The sequence below is a fragment of the Vicia villosa genome, linkage group LG3, assembly GCF_029867415.1.
Source record: "Vicia villosa cultivar HV-30 ecotype Madison, WI linkage group LG3, Vvil1.0, whole genome shotgun sequence".
NCBI lineage: Eukaryota > Viridiplantae > Streptophyta > Magnoliopsida > Fabales > Fabaceae > Vicia > Vicia villosa.
The window spans coordinates 89,360,529-89,381,691 of NC_081182.1; the positions used below are offsets into that span (position 1 = coordinate 89,360,529).

At 34.8% G+C, this 21,163-nt stretch overlaps 1 long non-coding RNA gene and 1 pseudogene across 1 annotated transcript; both read right to left on the reverse strand.

The window, feature by feature from the left end:
- Positions 1-4,433: 4,433 nt before the first annotated feature.
- On the reverse strand, positions 4,434-5,596 carry LOC131662145 (uncharacterized). The gene is made up of 3 exons (XR_009301403.1): positions 5,214-5,596; positions 4,582-5,121; positions 4,434-4,489 (listed from the first exon to the last, which is right to left on the reverse strand). It is a non-coding gene; the product is annotated as an uncharacterized LOC131662145 (long non-coding RNA).
- A 7,204-nt stretch (positions 5,597-12,800) lies between these two features.
- LOC131662144 (probable disease resistance protein At4g27220) lies at positions 12,801-20,498 on the reverse strand (annotated as a pseudogene).
- Positions 20,499-21,163: the final 665 nt, after the last annotated feature.

Genomic DNA, 21,163 nt, shown 5'->3' on the forward strand with positions numbered 1-21,163 from the left:
GACTTGACTGAGCAGGATTAAGAGAGACACTGTGCTGATTGGGAGTGTGGAAAGGAGAATTTTGGTTGTGCAGACTTTGAGGGGTGGGAGTGTTGGGAACAACTGGACTTTCTTGAGGGGCAGTGTTCAAAGATGGACCTCTAGAGGTGACACTATGTGAACCTGACATTAGAGGAAAAGAGGAGATATTTAGAGGACCTGAGGCAGAGGTAGAGTGTCTAGTGGAGTCACACTCAGGAAAGAGTTTTGAGAAGGGAAAAGTTGTTTCATTGAAGGTGACATCTTTTGAGATGTAGATTTTGCCATTTTTGCTTAGACACTTAAATCCCTTATGCTGAGGAGACAGACCTAGGTATACACACTCCTGGCTCCTCATTTCAAATTTATGTTTGTTAAAGGGCCTGAGTAAAGGGAAGCAAGAGCATCCAAACACTTTTAAGGAGTGATAATCAGGTTGCTTGGCATACAAGGCATGAAAGGGAGAGTTAGCCCAGGTCAGATTAGAAGTAGGGAGCCTATTGATGACATGAACTGCTGTTGAAAAACTGTGATCCCAATAGGTAAGAGGAATGGATGAGTGACTTAGGAGAGTGAGACCCATTTCCACTATGTGGCGATGTTTCCTCTCAACAGAACCATTTTGATGGGAGGTATGAGGACAGGTTAGTCTATGCACTATCCCAAGTTCAGATAGGTGTTTTGTAAAGGGCCTAAATTCCCCTCCAAAGTCTGACTGGACAGCCTTGATTCTAACATTAAACTGAGTTTGTACAAATTGGTGAAATAGTGTGAAAGCATGGAGAGCTTCAGATTTTTGTTTAAGGAAATACAGCCAGGTATATCTAGTATGGCCATCAACAAAGGCAATGTAGTATTTGTACCCTGAGCTTGAGGGATTAGGGGAAGGACCCCACAAGTCTGTGTAGATAATGTCAAAGGGCTTTTCATAAACAGTATTGGTTAAGGGAGCATGAAGTCTACGAGCTTTACCAATATGACAAGATGTACAAAACTCAGAACTTTCTTTATTAGAAACAGAGATATTACATTGTTTTAGAACAGATGAAACAGAATTGAAATTTGCATGGCCCAATCTATGGTGCCAAATAGTATTGATATTACATTTGTTTGAATTATGTACACTGGAATTTGAAACTACAAAAGAATGCACATTTGAATCAGGTCTAAGACCATTGGTGTGATGGTGAGAAGAAGTGGGCTGCAAGTGTAGTTGAGGGAAGCAATAAAGGCCACTAGCATCTAGCACTCCTTCAACCAGAATTTGCTTAGAAACCTGACATTTTATATGACATTTATCAGCAAGGAATTCAAACATAACATGATTATCAGCAGAGAACTTGGACACTGACAATAGGTTTCTAGTTATAGTAGGTACATGAAGAACACTTGAGAGCTTTAGTTTGTACTTAGGGTGTAAAGGTGAGTAAAAGAAGGAGGATCCTATTGATTGTATTGTTAGAGTTTGGCCATTTCCAACATATACACGATTGGTACCTACATATGGCTTTTTGTAATGTAAACATAAATCATAGGGAGTGAGGTGATGAGAAGCACCTGAATCCACAAACCAGGATTGAGATTCCAAGTCTGCTGGGAGAGAGTACTCCTGTGTGGTTGCCATCATTGCAACAGGCTTTGTTCCTTGAGTCGCCTCCTGAGTAGATGCCTGGTTGGTGGAGGAAGAGTTCACATTTTGAGACTGTGAGTTCTCTGGCTCAAAGTTCTCATCAAATCTATGCCAACAAGTATAGACAGCGTGTCCGTATTTCCCACATAGCTGACATGTAGGGCGATTCCCCGTGCTACCAGTGAAGGTTCGTCCTCTGCCACTGCCACGGCCACGACCACGACCAAGTCTATGACCTCTTCCACGGTTGCCTGATTGAGAGCCTCTGAAACTTGCATCTCCATGGCCTGTGTGTGCTACATTGGCTGAAACGGTGTTAGCAGCTAGTTCTTGACGGAACTTGTCAAGCTGTGCTTCTTGCACGTAGAGTAATGCTTCCACATCGCATAGGGACGGTGGGATAGGGCAGCCATACATCTGCATCACGAAAGGATTGTACTCTTCTGGTAGACCATTGAGGATGGAGTCAACTTGATCTTGCTCTGTAATTGAGTCCCCAACAGCTAGCAAGGAGTTCGCAATAGCTTTGATGCGTAGCACAAATTCAGTAACAGATTTGTTACCTTTCTTGGTGGATTTCAATTCAACTCTTAGTTGACGAACTCTTGCTTTCATCTGTGCGTTGAAGTATTGATGGATCTTGTCCCAAACTTCGAACGCGTGTTTGCACGCAAGAACCCTAGGGAGAACTGACTCAGAGATAGTGGATAATAACCAGATGAACACGGCTTGGTCTTGGACAATCCAAGCTTCGTACTCAGGAGAAAACGTACCAGAAAGGCGATCTTGATCCGTCTTGTACTGCTGCGGAATTTGTGGATTGGCAACAAGTTTGTGCATCTTCTGAGTGAGGATTACTCCTTCAACTTGTTGATTCCAGAGCAGGTAATTGTTCTCTTGCAGCTTGATGGATAGTTTTGGTCCAAACGTGTTGCTCGACTTGTTTGAAGCGAAGACGTTGGAGGTTTCTTGATCTCTGATCGGTGATCCATCGTTGTTTGTAGACGCCATGGATGAATCTTGAAAAAGGGAAGAAGGCGATGGAAGGAGCTTAGCTCAGCTTGCAGAGGAGAGAAAAATGTTCAAGAAGACGACGGATTGCGGAAGCGGAGAAGATCGTTACACGCGAATGATACCATGATAGAAATGATCAAGGATCATCTTCTTTGAATCTCTGATTCTCTGAAGAAGATGATGATGCTCTTGTTTATTATTCAATGGATAATTGTTTTCGTTAACCTTCATACAATGCAACAGTGCTAACTATATACAGTTGGCCCTAAGCTTTAGCTAGCCCAACCCACTAATGGGCCTTACTGCTACCAGCCTACAAATATCAAGGCCCATAGGTCTATTATACTCTAATATTAAAATATAAAATTATTATATTTTATGCATACATTTACGGTGTAAGTGTTGAAAAACAGTGTAAGCTTAGCTTTTCCCAATTTGAATTTACATCCACAACAATGATCATTTCTTCTCTTTAAAAGCTAAGAATAGAATAATTTAATTTATGATAATTTTTTTAAGGTTGAGCTCAACGATATGCATTTTTTCCACACAAGCTACATCAACATCAATACAACAATTAATAACAATTTTAAAGTGCCCAGATAGAATAAGGTACTAGTTCTTTTATAGATTACAATACATGGAAGTTGATACCTCAAGGTTAGTATCTAATTACTATACAACATTTTAGAAAATATTATTTATAAATAAAAATAGAATAAAATTACAATTCCTGGAGGATTACTAAAAGTTTTTCACATCTGCCTCATTAAAAACCTTCTCCTAAAAATCCACAGGGATAAAATTTGAGGAAGGAAAAAAGAGTACAGAGCAACTAACAATTAAAAAAAAATTAATACATGATTAAAAAATAAATATCCAACAATAAAAGATAATCTAATAGCCAAGAGGAGCAATTAAAGCAGCCTTAGTTTCTGATACTTGAGCCTCTTCTTTAATGATACTCAACAAATCAGCTTCAGAGGGTGTCAATTGTTCAGGGAATGTCAATTGATGCTTAAGATCTTCCACATGTTGATTAAATAAATATATCTTCAAACGCTTCTCTCCAACTTCTTCAGTAACCTTTTTCTTGAAATCCATTAGTTTTCGCAATGCACCCTGAGAGAATTGCGAATCAGGAAATAAATCGCGCTTTTCAACACCATCCAACCAATCCTTATCAAAAGGGAATTTGCGCATATCTTGTATTAACTCAACAAACTCAAAGTGACTTGAACCCAAGACATCCAACACACCGTGTGTTTGGAAGAATTTCAATAACTTTGCAAGGCAGTTGTAGGCATATCCCTTGTTTTTATTACTCAGTGAAGTGTCCTTTAAACGAACAGAAGGATGCTTCACAAGGAAATCAGTCATTAGAGACCAGTTCTCATAATCCAAATACTTCTTTGAGACTAGTTGCTCAAGTTCCCCATTGACACTGACAAACAAAGAAGAACCTAAATTTTCTACTTTTTGAGAAGTGTCCCCTGAAAATATAGGAAATAATATTATATCTTCTTTGATGACAAAAAGTTAATTAAAAATAAAATGAAGCAATAAAATATGTTTTGAAAGTGTTAAAGAAAACTGAGATGTAGTGCTAGGAGAAGGTCTAAAATATGTTCCTCAATATTTGAGCTTAGTTTCTCAATATGAAAGCATCATGATATAGAGATACTGAACAACATGGGGAAAATAAGAGAGTTCAAAATCAAAGGAATGATGAGGTTGCATAAGAAAAGAAAATTGATCCAAAAAGTATCAACCTTGGTTATTAGGCTGAGTTGTTTCGTGTTGTTCTTCAAGATAAATGTCATATTCCTGCATTTAAAATCATCAAGTGTTAAGAGGTTTTTTTTATAACAATTGCTTCTGTATATTGTTATGTGAGCAAAAAGTATATAAAGGGATACCGTTGGATTTGGACTGTCCATAGATTCTGAATCTGAAACATTTTTGAAAATACCAATAGATTTGTTAGCAGCCTGGGGACATTTTATTAGTTTAAGTTTCGCCTGAGAATGAAATGTTGTACAAAATCTTTTGGGACACGTGGCGACTAAACTTCGCAGATTGAGAAGAATTAGAAATTCCAATGTCGGAAGATTAAGTTGAATCTCCATGTTGTTTTGTTGATCAGGAGTGTCGAGTCCAAATATATATTTCAATTTTGCACAACCTTCAATGTAGAGCTTTTTCAAATTTGGGAAAATACTGCCCCAGTTATTGTTGCCAGTGTCATAATCTCCAAAGTCTATTATGTGCTCCAATGAATCACAATTCCTAATTGTCAAATATTCCACCTTCATTCTGGGAACAACTAATACCATAAATACAGTTTTTATCTTGGAGAACTAGGACAATTCAATCGTTCTAATGTTGTAAAGCATCGTTGATTGTATTTGAAGACATTGAGCACGCTCCCATATATAAAGGCGATAAGGATTTGACTCCTGCAATGAAAATAAATTCAAAATCAAACCAAACATTCATGTAGTGTGCCGAAAATCAAACCAAAAATTAAAAAAGTGAGAAAGTATCAAACCAATGGAACGGAAGATGTTGACCCTTTTGCAGACCAAGATATGGGATGATTAGATTCGCGAAACATAGCAATGAAATTTGGTAAATGACAGAGCTGCAATTTGCTTAGTGAACGAAATTCCGCATGTTGGTATATGCCAAATACATACTTCAACTCATCGCATCTTTTAACTTCAATAGTTTCTAGTACTGGAATGTCTTGAGAAGAGACAAGAGGAAATATAGACTCTAATAGGGGACATTCTTCAACATGGAGAACTTCTAGTTTTGGAAACTTTGAGCCATGATTAGATTCGGCAATCATAGCCATGAAATTTCGTAATTGACAGAGATCCAATTATCTTAGGGAACAGAATTCCACAAGTTGGTATTGAGCAAAGTGGTATGAACAATCTTGGTCTTTCTCCAAATATATATATATATATATATATATATATATATATATATATATATATATATATATATATATATATATATATATATATATATATATATATATATATATATATATATATATATTGTAGTGACAAATATATGGCGGAGAAAAGAAGAATGGATGGAATCAGTGGCGAAGCCAGAAAGATTATAAAGCCTGGGCAAAATAAAACAGACTTTTCATTTTGTCAACAAACGTATAGTTTAAAATAAAAAAAAAAGAAATATAACTTTACAATGGCGTGTTATATAAAATCACGAGGCAAATGTCCTTTCAGAGACTTTTTTCTAGTGAATGTTCGAACAATATCATCAAATGACTTGAATATCGCTCGCTCGGTGTAACACACCATCAAGTCATTGAATCACACAGCATTGATCTTATTGCGCAATTTAGACTTGATAATTTTCATTGCTGAAAAAACTCTTTCAACAGATGTTGTCGACACCAATAATGTCAAAGCTAACTCAATAAATTTGGAAATTACAGTTATCCGAAAGAACATAATAGGATTGAAGCCAAGACCAAAATAAAAAATTACTCTCAACATGCACTCGATGAAGCTATACGAATCATTCCTAGAAATGATGGCAAATCATTGAATGAAACAAATCAAACAGTCAATAACAACCAGTCAACAATTTATACAGTATGTTGATATTATTATCAATATTTTTTTATAAAATAAATAAAGAAAAAATAGAAATAAATGATCTCTCTCATGTTTAAAATAAATAAAAAAAAGAATAAAAACAAATTTATACAGTATATTGATATTATTATCAATATTATATCAATTTACAATTTATTCAAATATAGTAAAATAACAAATGAAAAAAAATAGAAACAAGTTATCTGTTTACTCTTTATCTTCTTCCTATTCTTATTTTCTCAACATGAAACAGTACCCCTCAAATCTCCATTTGAAACTTAAATTTTCTGAACATGAAACAGTACCCCTCAAATCTCCATTTGAAAATTAAATTGCAACACAAAAATCTAATACCTCCATATTTTTAAGACAATGTAAACAAGTATCAAATCAACAAAATCAATAAGCTGCAAAATTAATAACAACAAACCCAATATTGATAATAATTTATGCAGAAAAATCAAACATGAAATAAATCAAAAATATCTCTCTCTGCAAATGCAAAATAAGCTGCATTCTTTTCTTCTTCTTCCTCAAATCATAAATCAAAAATTTCTTTTCCAACCACAAACTCACAAGCAGAATAGCAGAACAATCATGAAACAAGAAAAAAGGAAAAGCAAGAGAATACCGGAGTTTCGTCGGAGGTTGCGAGTGGCTATTCGCTCCGGACTCGGACTAGCTTGAGCTTGGAGGCGAGTGGGCAGTGGGGCGGATGTCGGACGGTCAGACTCGGAGGGGTGGGGGCATCGTCGGACTCGAAGGGAGAGGTGGCCGGCATAGGCGAAGCTACCGCCCGGTTAGGGTGGGCCATTGCCCAGGCTGTGGGTCCAATTTTTTTTGATTTGGAGTAAAACGTGATTAAATAAAAAATAAAAAAAGGGTAAAAAAAAAAAAGAGTGGAAGAGACATAAAATAAGGACGAAGAAAAGAAACAAGGAAAAGGGAACGACGACGGCACGTATGACCCACCGGCCATGGAATAAAGTAAAAGAGAGGTAATGTAAGGATTCTCTTTAGAAGGAACATTGTTAAATACATTCCTTGAGTGATGAAAACAAGTTAAGCAAGGCATAACAAAATATGGGATATAGGCATTTTCTATCCATAAGAAAAACTTTAGGATATGTTCGTTTTAAGAATTAAATTTATAATTATGGGAATAATTTTCATGGAATATTAATATCGAAAATTTTATTCATGTCTACGTGTTTGGTAACTAATTGGAAATTCTTAAAATATTTATAAAATATATTTAATTTAAAAAATATATATAAAACAGTGAAAATAATTTATAGGGAGAGGTTATAGATGGTTACCTCTTATTCCCATAAAAATGTAAGATTCATATCCTTTTGCATGTAAATAAAAAATAACAAATTCATAATTGTTATGAAATTAATGAAAACAACATAGAGATGAAGGAGAGAAATTAAGAGAGAAAGTGGTATTCTATTATCTTCTTCAAGGAGTTCTCTTTACATTGCAAAGTGGTCCTTATTTATAGGACATTAAGAAGAAGAAAAATCATAACTTTACTATACCACTTGATAAGGAATATGAAGATGGAAGACAAGAATATATATGGACATCCACAATAATATTAATTCATAACACTCCCCCTTGGATGTCCATTGAGGATATGCCTCCTTAAAACCTTACTGGTAAAAACCCAGTGGGAAAAATTCTAGTGAAGGAAAAAGAGTACAATATCCTTTGAATATGAATTGCCACGTTAAAAACCTTACCAGCAAAACCCAGTGGGACAAAACCATGGTGAAGGGAAAAAGAGTAAAAAACGTATGTATTTCTCCCCCTCATGCATACATTTATATATGAGACGATATTCTTTGTAATCGTTGCTTAAAATGTCTTCTTCGAAGTGACTTCATGTAGTGTTACTAGTTATGCAGGATATTATGAAGTTCTTGTCATGATTTGTTTTATAGATCTCCATGAAATGGTTTTACCATCACATGTAAACAAATAACTTGTTTCTGATCTACCATTGTGATGGTCTGACAAGTAATCTGCATCTCTAAGATAGCGAAGTATATGTTTGACTATGTTCCAATGTCTTCGTGTAGGCGAATAATTCAATCTTACTTATAGATTGACCGCAAATGAGATATTAAGATGTGTATAATTAGCAAGTTGCATTAGTACTCCAATTGCACTGAGATATGATACTTCAGGACCAAGCAATTTTCATCCTTTTCTCGAGGTCTAAAAAGATCTTTCTCCACATCTAATGATCTAACAACCATATTGGAGTAGGCAACATCTGACATTTGTCCATATATAAGCATTTCAACACTTTTCTATATGGCCTTCTTGATGTACAAATATTCTTTTATCCAAATATTCAATTTGCAGAGCTAGACATATTTTGTCTTTTCTAGTTCCTTCATCTCAAAGTCTTTATTTAAGCAATTTATAGCTTTTGGAAGCTCTTCAAGAGTTCCAGTAATATTTATGTTATCCACATAGACAACTATTATTACAAATCCTTTTCCACATCATTTTATGAAAATACAAGGACAAATTGAGTTATTTGTATATCCATCCTTTAGTAAATATTCATTAAGGTGATTATACCACATGCCTGTTTCAACCCATAGGGAAACTTGTTCAATTTGGTGGAGTAGTTTTCTTGAGATCCAAAATTACGTGCCTCTGGTAAATTGAACCCTTCAGAAAGTTTCATGTAAATGTCACTATTAAGTGAACCATATAAATAATATGTCATAACATTCATCATGTTCAAATTAAGCCCTTCATGTGCCACAAGGCTAATTAAATATCAAAAATCGATTGAATCCACTACAAGTGGATATGTTTTATCAAAATCAATCTTAGGCCTTTGTGAAAATCATTGAGCAATAAATCAAGCTTTATGCCATTCTTATTTTGTTTTTTCACAAAAACTTATTTACATCTAATTGGTTTCACACCTTGAGGTATTCGGACTACAGGTCCAAAATTGAGTCACTTATAAAGTGAGTTTAATTCCTCTTCAATTGAATCATTTTGGCCAATTATCACTTAGTCCACAATCTTTAATAGACTTTGAATCATGATCCTCGTTATCATTGATCACTTTTAGCGCTAATATATATACGAAGACAATGTCAATATTGACTTTATTTGAAAATTTCACTGATTTTAAACCACAGTCCCTTTCTATTTCTTCCCTTCATCTATAAATTTATTCTCTTCAACGAACCTGTCTATCATTCTCTTTTATATTATTCAGTTTCTTTATATCAAACAAAAAGTTTCTTTTCATCTTCCTTCCCATCTTCTTTTCGTCTTCATTTGTTTCAATGGAATTTTTTCCTTCCTTCTGTCGAAAGATCATCGGCAAAACAGATTCCTTCCATCTCTCTGTTCGTATTGATGTTTTGATTGTTTGTTTGACCGTTCTTCTTCTGTATAAGTTATATGTCCATGTTTTTTGGTTTTTAGTTTATCAATTTGATTTTTTTTATGTGTATTTTTATATTATGTGAAATTAATAATTATTAGAAGGGACTCTATTAATTTGTATTATTATATTGAAGCAGATTTGGGATATTGCAGGACAAGAAAGATTTGATATTTAACAAAAATTGAATTGAAGAAGAATGTGATGAACAAATCAAGAACTTTGTCTTGAGGAATAAGTCAAAGAAAAAAATCAACTCAGTAGAAAAAGGATAAGAATGATAAAAATTAAGCTATATTGTTCTATCTGATACCATATTATGAACAAGAAGATTGAGTGTAATTTCAACTAACTTCATTGAATTTAAAAGGAGGATACAATTGTTAGTTATAGAACAAGTAAAGTCACGGCTATGTACAATACACAAGCTCTTATTGGATACTAATCACTAACAATTTCTTAACAGTTATAACTAACAGTTAGTTATTGTGGTTAGCTAATTTGATCACATGTCAAATTGATTCTTCAATGTTGCTTACATTTGAAGAAACAGTAGCTTGTAACACAATGCATCTTGAAAGAATTGAACTCAGGAAACAAATCGCGCATTTCAACACCTCCAACCATTCCTTATCAAAATAGTTTTCACGATGCATTTGGAGAGAATTTCAATGCATCTTCTACTATTTGAGAAGTGTCCCCTAAAAGTATAGAAAATAATATTATTGCTTCTTTGAGAACAAAAATTTTAATTAAAAATAAAATGAAGCAATAAATACCTTTAGAAAGTGTTGAACAAAACTCAAGTGCAATAGGTGATATGATGCTAGTAGAAGGTCTAGATTTTGAAACTCTAACTTTATCATCATCCTTAAGAATCTTTTTCTTAGTACTTGAGCTTACTTTCATGAAAGGGTCGTCGTTTAGAGAAACTAAATAACATCAGAAAATTAAGAGAGTTCAAAATCAAAAGGATGATTAGGTAGCATAAGAAAAGAAAATAGAATCAAAAAGTATTCACCTTGATTATTAGGCTTAGTTGTTTCGTGTGATTCTCCACGATCAACATCTTCAATGGTAAGGAGCTCTGTAGTGGAAATTGAAAAGGCGGGTATGCCTATTTGGCCAAGACAATATTCCTACACATATTAAAATAGTTAACGAGTATCAAATTCTCTATATTGTTAATATTTGTATGATCACTTAGAAGGTTGGGTTTAACCTAACTGAAAACTCGACCAAATTGGTTTGTAAGGTGAAGACTTTTTCCATTTATAAATATATGTTTAGCCCAAAGTTCATTTGATATGAGATTCTTACTATGACAGTACCTCACAATATTGATCAAAATATGTTTTAGAAAGGTGGTCCAGATTTCACTAGAGAAATACTTACCAGTTGATTATAGATCAAATTTGATGGTCATGGGCAATCAATGAATAAAAAACACTATAACTAGTAAGATGAATTATATGTTTATAAGCTTGGCTCTATACAGTAAACTCACATGTGAAGATGATTTATGCTCATAATTAAATAATGGCACCGACGTTGAAATATTTTGTTCTGAATGAGTTGGCGATGTTATTAACTTGATTCCCTGCATAAAATTAAAGAGATACTTTTGAGAGTTGCTATACAATAATTCATTTCCTATATATGCAGAAAAACAGTCAAGAGACTAGTTACTTTTGAATTTGCTGCTAAAGGCATCACTAATCCAGGAACGTTTGCAACAGATTCTTGCTTTCTCTTTGTTGGTTGTTTCTTTTTTGTCTCCATGATTTCAAACTCGTCTGACACAATGATGATTTCATATCCAGATGTTGCTTCAACTTCAGTCCCATTTGGAGAACCTGCACAGCATGTGGAAATGTGGAAATGAAGAGAGTTCAAACTAAAATAGGCGATGAAGTAGTTTAAGAAATGAAAATTGATCCAAAAAGTATTCACCTAGATTTTTAATCTGATTTGTTTCCTGTGAACCTTCAACTTTCCCAGCAAGTGGCTCTTTTGTGGAAATTGAACACGAAGGTATGGTGGCTCTTTGGTCATCACCATATTCCTGTGAAGTGTTATGAAATCATCAATTTCGAACTAATAGATTTCTTCAAGTAAGATTGAAATCATTGATTTACAAATTCGACCGATGAGTTTAAAGTTCTTATCAACCGTGAACACAAAATGATTTGATACTTCATCTAATAGATTCAGTTGGACTTACAATATCTTGTTTTAAAAAAACATAAGTAAATGCCCACTAATTGATTACATAATTGTAATTGTCGATTTCTTCTAAAAATTTATACAAATGATCCACTCTATAAAAACTTTTAATTTAGCAAAAGATTGATGAAACTTAATATTTAAAATGAGCTATTAAGTGGAGTAACTCAATGCAGAGTTACTCTTGGAATAAGGTTGATACCTTTATGATTGTACTGTCGAGCGATTCTAACACGGGGTGCGTTATGAAATTACCAATAGATTTGATAGTAGCCAGAGGACATTCTATTAGTTCAAGTTTTGCCGAAGGATGAAATGTTATATGATATTTTTTAGGACACGTCGCGACTAAACTGTGCAGATTGCGAAGACTTAGAAATTCCAATTTCGGAAGATGAAGCAAAATCTTAATGTCGTTTTCTTGATCGAGAGTGTCGCTTCCAAGTATGTATTTCAATTGCGGGCAACCTTCAATGTTGAGCTCTTTCAAATTTGGGAAGATACTTCCCCAATTATTGCTGCTAGTATCATAATCTCCAAAGTCTATTATGTGCTCCAATTCATCACAGTTCCTGATTGTCAAACTTTCCAACGACAGTTTTGGAACAATGGATAGGATAAATACCGATTTTATCTTGGAGAACTGAGATAGTTTAATGTTTTTAATATTGTAAAGGATCTTTGATTGTATATGAAGACATTGAGCACGCTCCCATATATTAAGGCGATATGAATTTGATTCCTGCAATGTAATTATGTAATCCCAATGAAAAGAAATTCAAATTCAAACCAAACATTCATGTAGTATAACCAAAATCAAACCAAATATTAAAGAAGTGAGAAAGTATCAAACCATAGAAAAAGGTGAGAGGCTTACTGATGCCAGTGCCACTGAGTTGTCCTGCGGTTGATCAACATCAGCCAATGACCCCTTCACAGACGATGATATGGGATGCTTAGATTCACAAAACATATCAATGAATTTTGGTAAATGGCAGAGCTCCAATTGGTTTAGAGAATGGAATTCCACATGTTGGTATTTGCCAAATATGTATCTCAACCCATTACATCTTCTAATTTTAAGAGTTTGTAGTACTGGAAGATCTTGAACAACGAGAAAAGGAAACATAGACTCTAATAGGGGACATCCTTCAATATCAAGGACTTTTAGCTCTGGAAACATTGAGCCATGCCATTTGTTACTATTATCTCTGTCATTTATTTTGCTTTGTGATTCCTCCTCTCTAATGTTCTCCAGTCTTTCGCAATGAGCTATTTTCAATGTCTCTAGTAGCACCAGGCTTCTAAAAGTTGACACTTGAGAAAATAGGGAAACTAACATTGGGCAAACCTCCAATTCGAGAACCTTTAGACCAGAGAGATTTAGCTTGCATTTAAACAAGCTTCGCCGATGTTTACAGTCCTTGATTGACACCTTCTTTAAATTCTTAAAACAGTCAAAGGAAAGAGCACCATTGAATAGTCCTTCCAAATTTTCCATTCTATCCAGTTTTAGTACAACCAAATTGGACAGGACATTTGGCATTTGATAACCAATAGTGTCAACAAGGTATTGTAATTGTGAAATATAACTCAAATAAATCTCAACAAGATCTTCATTACCTAGATTTGTAGGAACAATCTCAGGCATGAGATTTCTCCACCTACCCTTAATTCCATTTAGTCGAAGAACCTCTGCTGTTTGCATACAAAAGTTCAGTGTTTGTTTTGAAAACCAATATGCATCATCACTTGTAGGAAAAACCACATATTTTGTCAGAGAATCATCCATTACAGCCCCCCTTTACAGATGTGATATCTTTGTAACTGAGGTAATGTTATATCTCCACAAAAACCATTAAAACTATCTATGAAATACAACTCTTCAAGTGATGAGCATCTTTCAATAACTTCAAATGGGTTATCCATTCTAATTCTACAATTCTCCAGGTTCAACAATTTAAATTTCTTTAGTTTTGCAATATCTTTTGGAAGTTCATTGATTGTGCAACGAACCAAATCAAGAGTTTCAAGGCTTTGCAGTTCTCCTAAAACAGAGATGTTTCCTAAATCCACACTATTAGCCAATATAGAACGAATATTTGTCAATGACTGAATTGAATATGGTAATGAGAGACGTGTAAAGTCATTGCCTAAAAACCACAAAACTCGAAGCTGGGTCATATTTTCAAAGAAAGAATTTTGAACTTCCGTACATTTGCGTTCTTCATCTCTATCCACGTTGACAAATAGAATCTCTAGTTTGGGATCACCAAACTTACGGCATAACAAATCCATGTCCTTCCCTTCACCTGGTAAATATTGAATATTTACTTTCCTTTCAAACAAAGACATTTGAATCTTTTTGCTTTTTATCCATTGAGCCATATCACGAAACAAACCATGCATTTTTACATGTTTTTCGCTGACCCCCGACAACAAATAATAATCTAGCAGTTTATTTTTGGCTCCAACTACTTGGTCACGAGCCCCGCTGTAGGATTTATAATCTTCCTCGAAATGCCCGGCTCCTATTAAAATTCTGGTTAGAACTTCAACAGAAATTTCTTCATTTTCTCCTAATACAGAACATAGGAGGAACAATTCCTTGGCTTCTTCATCTTTTATATAATCATAGCTGAACTTCAACCATACATAAAGTTCAACCATATAATCATCAACCCCGTGATAGGATACATGCTTCTTCAAGGATTTTAATTTCATATCCCACTCATGCACTCTGTTAGAAATTGATATTTTTCTAACATATTACTTTTCTTGTTATGTCACATTACTTGTTTAGTCATTTTGCTTGTTATGTCACTTTGCTTGTCATGTCACTTTACTTGTCTTGTTTTTTATAATAATTAGATTCTTGCTTGTCAAGATAGTAAAGTAGACCAAATCTAATGATGTCTACTATTTAGTCTACTATTTAGAATAGTGTTGTTTTGGATTTTACTTCCACTACAACAAGTAAGTTCATTGCTTGGTTCTATATATTTGTAGTATTTTCAACTTAATGAAATATATGAAAAAACAACATATCATCTTCCTTAAAAATAAAAATAAAAACAATCTTTATTATTTTGGAATTTCTATCCTTCTCTTCTCCACCACCTTCCATCTCCCTCTATTTTTTCTTACATGGTATCTAGAGCTTCATTGATCTTAACGGGTCTGTGAGGAAAGAAAACCAACTTGATAAAATTCACAAAAACCTTTAAACACCATAAATGGCTTCCAACACTAGTTCTTTACCTCCACCTCCTATGTTTGTAGGAGAAAACTATCATTTGTGGGCTGCAAAAATGAAAGCTTATTTGAGAGCTCAAAGTTTATGGGATGTTGTGGAAAATGGAAGCAACCCACCACCTCTCCCAAATAACCCAACAGTTGCTCAAATAAAAAATCACAATGAGGAAGTGGCAAAAGAAGGAAGAGCACTAGCCATAATACATGCAGCACTAAATGATGATATATTTATCAAGATCTTGAATCTTGAGACTGCAAAAGAAGCTTGGGACAAGTTGAAGGAGGAGTTCCAAGGGAGTGAAAGAACAAAGAAGATGCAAGTGTTGAACTTAAGAAGGGAGTTTGAAGCACTAAAAATGAAAGAAACTGAAACTGTTAGAGAATTTTCTGACAGAATTTCGAAGGTTGTTTCACAAATCAGATTGCTAGGAGAGGAACTTAGTGATCAAAGAGTTGTGGAAAAAATTTTGGTGTGTCTTCCAGAGAGGTTTGAAGCAAAAATATCCTCTCTAGAAGAAACTAAGGACTTTTCTCAAATCACACTCGCAGAGCTTGTTAATGCTTTGCAAGCTACTGAGCAGAGAAGATCTTTAAGGATGGAAGAAAATGTTGAAGGTGCTTTTGTGGCCAACACCAAAGGCAAAAACCAAAGCTACAATAGTTTTGGAAAAAAACCTTTTGGTGAGAAAAAAGGAAAAGGAAAAAGGGAGGAAATCAACAACAAAGGAGAGAGTTGGAAAAAGAAGTTTCCACTTTGTCAACATTGCAAAAAAGATACTCATTTAGAGAAGTATTGTTGGTACAGGCCAGGAGTTAAATGTAGAGCTTGCAATCAACTTGGTCATGTGGAGAAGGTTTGCAAAAACAAAGCAAACCTGCTGGGACAACAAGCCCAAGTTGTTGAACACCACCAACAAGATGATCAATTATTCATGGCTTCTTGCTATTTAGTCAATAGTAGCAAAGAAACATGGCTAATAGATAGTGGGTGCACCAATCACATGACTCATAATGTTGGCATTTTTAAGGAACTTGATAAGTCCTTCTACTCTAAAGTTACTATAGGCAATGGAGAACATGTTGATGTCAAAGGAAAAGGTGTCATAGCTGTTGAAACTCCCTCTGGTATCAAATACATTTCAGATGTTTTATTTGTACCTGAAATAAATCAAAGTCTTTTAAGTGTGGGACAAATGATGGAAAAGAACTATTCATTGCATTTCAAAGACATGAGATGCACTATTATAGATCCTTCTGGATCTAAGTTAATGACTGTTGAAATGAGAGGTAAAAGTTTTCCAGTAGAGTGGAAGCAAACAACCATGCATGCATTTCCAAGTACTGTTCGTGATTCCTCCTTGTGGCATAAAAGGTTGGGTCACTTTAGTTACTCAACCTTAAAACAAATGAGTTCTCATGATTTGGTTGAAAATTTACCAGTCATTGATGATGTTGTTGACATTTGTGATGTATGTCAATATGGAAAACAAAGTAGATTATCATTCCCTGCTGCGTCAACCTGGAGGGCTTCTGAAAAGTTACAGCTCATACACACTGATGTGTGTGGTCCGATGCCAACGACATCTCTAAATGGAAACAAGTATTTTCTGCTATTTATTGATGATTTTACAAGGATGAGTTGGGTATTTTTTCTAAGGCAGAAGTCAGAAGTGTTTGCTACATTTCAGAGTTTCAAACTTATGGTTGAAAAAGAGGCTGATTGTCAAATTAAAAAGCTCAGATCTGATAATGGTACTGAGTATACAGCAGGAGAATTTAAAACTTTTTGTGAGCAAGCTGGAATCCAACATCAATTTACTGTTCCTTACACTCCTCAACAAAATGGAGTGAGTGAAAGGAAGAACAGGACAATCATGGATATGTCTCGATGTTTGCTTTTTGAGAAAGATATTCCTAAAACCTTTTGGGCGGAGGCTGTCAACACATCAGTGTACTTACTGAATTTGTTGCCTACCAAAGCCTTGAAGGGAAAAACACCCTTTGAAGCATGGTATAAAAGAAAGCCGTCTGTTCAACATTTAAAGATATTTGGATGTGTCTGCTATGTTCATGTTCCAAATGTGAAAAGAGATAAATTGGAAACAAAGTCTGTGATCGGTATATTTTTGGGGTACAGTAGTAGCTCCAAAGCGTATCGAATTTATAATTTGGAGACCAAGAGAATTCTGGTTAGCAGAGATGTAAAATTTGATGATTTCTCTAAATGGAATTGGGAGAAAAGTCAAGCTGAAGGTTCAAGTAAGGTATTGTCTATGGAAGATAGTTTGGAGAATCAAAATTCAGAAGATGAAGAAGAAAGTTATGATATTGATGCGGATTTTCCAACCCGAGGTACTAGAACCTTGGATGATATCTATGCCAGGTGCAATATAGCTACATTAGAGCCTACCCGATATGCTGAAGCTGCTAATATTGAGGGATGGAAGGTTGCCATGCAGGAGGAGATGAAGATGATAGAGAAAAATCAAACATGGAAGCTTGTAGACAAACCAAAAAATCAAAAGATTATTGGTGTTAAGTGGGTTTATAGAACCAAACTCAATCCTGATGGATCTATAAATAAGCTTAAGTCCAGATTGGTGGTAAAAGGTTATTTTCAACAACACGGTGTTGATTTTTCTGACACTTTTGCACCTGTTGCAAGACATGATACAATTAGGTTGTTGGTTGCCTTAGCAGCAAAATTGGGATGGAAAATTTATCATTTTGATGTTAAATCAGCCTTTTTAAATGGATTGCTTGATGAAGACATTTATGTCGACCAGCCTGAAGGTTTTATGGTTGGAGGAAGTGAAAATAAAGTTTACAAGCTTCACAAAGCCCTCTATGGCTTAAAACAAGCACCAAGAGCATGGTATAGCAGAATTGATGGTTATCTTTTGCAAAAAGGTTTTAAAAGAAGTGAAAATGAGGCTACTCTGTATGTGAAGAGGTCAAAGAATGAACTGCAACTAATAGTGTCATTGTATGTCGATGATCTGTTGGTTATAGGGAATAAATCCAATTCTCTAAGTCAATTCAAGCAAGATATGGAGAATGAATTTGAGATGACAGATTTGGGTGAAATGAAATATTTTCTTGGAATGGAGATCTTTCAGTCAAGTGCTGGAATCTTTATTTCTCAAAAGAAATATGCTTTGGAGGTATTAAAGAAGTTTAATATGGATAAATGCAAGTCTGTTCCCACACCTCTTATTGTGAATGAAAAATTATCAAAGGATGATGGTGATAATAGTGCAGATGCTTCTATTTATAGAAGTATAATTGGAAGTTTGTTGTATCTTTCAGCAACCAGGCCTGATATAATGTTTGCTGCTAGCTTACTTTCCAGGTTCATGCATTCTCCAAGTCAAGTTCATCTTGGTGCAGCTAAGAGAGTTTTGAGGTACATAAAAGGTACATCTGATTATGGTTTGTGTTTTTTGAAAAATGAGAGTGGAGAGCTCCAAGGATATGCAGATAGTGACTGGGCTGGAAGTGTAGATGATGTAAAAAGTACCTCTGGTTATGTTTTCTCATTTGGTAGTGCTGTGTTCTCATGGAATTCAAAGAAACAAGAAGTTGTCGCCCAATCGTCAGCAGAAGCGGAGTATATTTCTGCAGCAGCAGCAGCAAATCAAACTATTTGGCTAAGGAAGATTTTAACAGATGTGGAACAATTTCAAAACAACGCTACTGTCATATGGGTGGATAACAAATCTGCTATAGCCATAGCTAAGAATCCAGTCCAGCATGGAAGAACCAAACACATCAAGGTTAAATATCATGCTATTAGAGAAGCTGAAAAGTCAAAAGAAATCAGTTTGGAGCATTGCAGTTCAGAAAATCAGATTGCAGATATAATGACCAAAGCTCTTTCCAAGGGAAAGTTTGAAGAATTGAGATCAATGCTTGGAGTATTCAAGAAAAATATCAAGGAGGAGTGTTAGAAATTGATATTTTTCTAACATATTACTTTTCTTGTTATGTCACATTACTTGTTTAGTCATTTTGCTTGTTATGTCACTTTGCTTGTCATGTCACTTTACTTGTCTTGTTTTTTATAATAATTAGATTCTTGCTTGTCAAGATAGTAAAGTAGACCAAATCTAATGATGTCTACTATTTAGTCTACTATTTAGAATAGTGTTGTTTTGGATTTTACTTCCACTATAACAAGTAAGTTCATTGCTTGGTTCTATATATTTGTAGTATTTTCAACTTAATGAAATATATGAAAAAACAACATATCATCTTCCTTAAAAATAAAAATAAAAACAATCTTTATTATTTTGGAATTTCTATCCTTCTCTTCTCCACCACCTTCCATCTCCCTCTATTTTTTCTTACACACTCGTTGATCTTGGCCTCTTAAACTACTGCCGATAATTGCAATTGCGGCTGGTAATTGTTTACACTCTTTTACAATTTCACGTCCAATATCAATCACTTCTTTTGGGCAAGCATTACTCATATGGGAATATTTTTAAAACATGATCCATGCATCTTCTTCTGACAAAAGGCCCAGTTCAATTCTCTTAACATAATTCATTGTGTTGAATACTTGTTTACAACGTGAGGTTGCAAGAACTCTACAACCTTTATGAATGTCTGAATATGGAATCCCTATTGCTTCAAAATCAATATTTTCCCAAACATCATCCAATATTAGAAGAATCTTTTCACCATTGGTTAATCTTTTCCATAGTTTTACAGGTCTGTATGATTCACTACAGCCATCAAATGTCAATCCCAAAGGTCCAGCAATATCATCTTGAATCTTTTTAATATCTGGAGAAAATGACACTGTCGTAATCGTAATGTATGTAAATTTTGATTCTCTACTTTTAAAAGAAATATAGTGTCGGGATGAATATCGTTCAACATCTAGAAGAGGAGCAGGGAGTCTAATTGCAAGTTCCTTTCCGGTTTTCATAAGTTTTTTTATTTGGTCCTTCTTATTTGCCAGTTCCTTTCCCCTTCTGTATCGCCATATGCAATTAGGACATAATCCAAAAAAGCATTTTTGTTTTGTTTTGGTGTCTTCTTGAATGATCTTATCAGCTTCTTCTTTCCAAAAAATAGCATTGGCTTGAACATCATTTCCTCTTCGTTTTGCAACTTTAACACGTTGCCCAACAGCTGTCCTTTCTGCTTCCAACCAAGCTTTTTCTTCTTCAAATTCCTTAGCAATGCAAGTGAAACAACATATATAACGTAGTTCTTTCAGCGCTCTGTCTAACGGTTTTTCCAAATTTTTCTTCGTGTAATCAATCAGAAAACTCGTCATCTAAATCATTTACCGTCGATCAAAGTTAGGGATAAATGTTCAACATTGCTTCGATAGATCAAAATTAAGCATAAATGTTCGAACACGCATGTAATACGGTGAACTGACTTTTATAAGCGAAATGTCGCGGTAAGCAAGAGTCGCCACCGACTTTTATTTTATCCAAATTAATTAGAAAGGCTAAAAGAACAGGAAAAACCTTTTAAATAAAATAGGGTCCGGGGGGTAATTATGCAAAGGGAAGGTGTAAGGCACCCTTTGCATCCATGGTTTTCCATGGGCTCTTAATTGCTTTGCTCGTTTTGAAACCAAAAGTTTAGAAATGTATAGAAGATGAAGAAACAAGGACTTTAGCTCGTAAATGAGCGTAGCCTTGAAAGTGTTTTAGAAAAAGTGTAAGGAAAATATTTTTAGAACAAGGCAAAGCAATTAGGGGCAATTACCTGGTTAGATGAAAAATGTTCTTTTAGCCTTTCTGGGTGAAAGGGTCTATCCATGCCATAGAGGGCAGGAAGCCTTTCATTTGGAGGTTGAAGGGTCGTCGAAATATCCTTCGCCAAAAGACTGACCCATACCATAGAGAGGCAGGTAGTCTAAGGGAAGGATCAGAATAGCCTTTTTCGTAGGCAACCAGAGGATATCTCAGCATTTTCGTAGGCAACTTC